This window comes from Rousettus aegyptiacus, unplaced genomic scaffold (assembly GCF_014176215.1).
Source record: "Rousettus aegyptiacus isolate mRouAeg1 unplaced genomic scaffold, mRouAeg1.p scaffold_m13_p_17, whole genome shotgun sequence".
Taxonomy (NCBI): Eukaryota; Metazoa; Chordata; class Mammalia; order Chiroptera; family Pteropodidae; genus Rousettus; species Rousettus aegyptiacus.
Window position 1 is genome coordinate 29357033 of NW_023416292.1, and position 1283 is coordinate 29358315.

The window sequence follows — 1283 nt, forward strand, 5'->3', positions numbered from 1 at the left end:
AGTCTTCCCCAAAAGATACTGGAGAACTCAGCTTCCAGTTAAAATTCGAGAAAAATAGCTGGAAAGGTGGCAAGCAAACGTCCAGGACAGGTAGGAGAGTGAACGTGGTCAGCCGGTTGGGTGGAAAAATGCATCCGTGGCGCTGAGGGAAGCTCCCCAGCATGAAGGGACGCAGGTGGAGGTTACGAGTGAGAATTCGAGAAAGGCTGAAGAGCGGCGTGAACCTCACACCCGGGGTGACACCCACGCCCAGGAAACCGGCACCACACTCCAGGAGTTTAAAGCGCTGTGTGCTCGGAGCGAGTCTGCCAGCGAGACTGGATTTGCCATCAGGGGAAGCGAAAAAAAAAAAAATGGCCCCAAACGAGAGGCTGCCAACATTCCACCCAGAAGCCAAAATCAGAGAAAGGGGAAGAGGAGGAGGGCAGGTCTTCTTGCGTTTCACCGTCTTCCCTATTTCTGGATCCTGCAGGAAACAGCGGCTGCGGCCAGAGCCCCCGGCCAGACCATCCCGGGTCTCACAGCCGCCTTCTCTCTGCAGCCCCAGCTCCCCAGCCAGCCTTCCCTCGGGGTGGGAGGGCTGAGCTAGGCCTGAGACCTGGGCGAAGGAAGGAGGCTGCAGCCACCGGACGGAGGAAACTCAGCCTAACTCACCTTGGGTCTCTCAGAGCCTTAGAGGTCTGGCGGGAGTCTGGGGGCATCACTGTCTAGACACCCTCTTGGAGAGGTGGGGACTCGGATTTGGAGTCTGGGTCTCCTGTCTCTCCTGGCTTCCAGGAGCTGATCTGTGGCTTAGGCACCGGAGACACCTGCTTTATTCCCCTTTCCCTCCAAATTGAGCCAAAAAGCTTCCCCACCCAAGCCGAGGTTTTGGAGGTTTTTCTTCCAAGCGCAGGAGTTCTCCCTGACGCCGGCCCCAAGGACCTAGGCATTTTCCCTCATCGTTCCCTCTTTCACGACAAATCTGATTTCCGAGTCCTCCGTTATTGTGAGGAATAAACCACTGATACTTATCAGTGCCGGAGCCACAAGACCAGTTGCTTATTTGCATTTGAAACAGATCAGGGCTGTAGATATAAGGATGAAAATATGCAGGACCTGGGAGTTGAGCCCTGCGAATGTGCACGTGGGTGGAGGAGGCAAGCGGGCAGGAAGGGAGCTGGGTGTGAAAACATTTGCGGGCCCACCCAAGGGAGCAGCCTCTCGCTAGCAACGGGGAGAGAGAGAGATGGTCGATGGTTGCCAGGCTGGATTAACACACTCGGTCCTCAGGAAACTGCCAC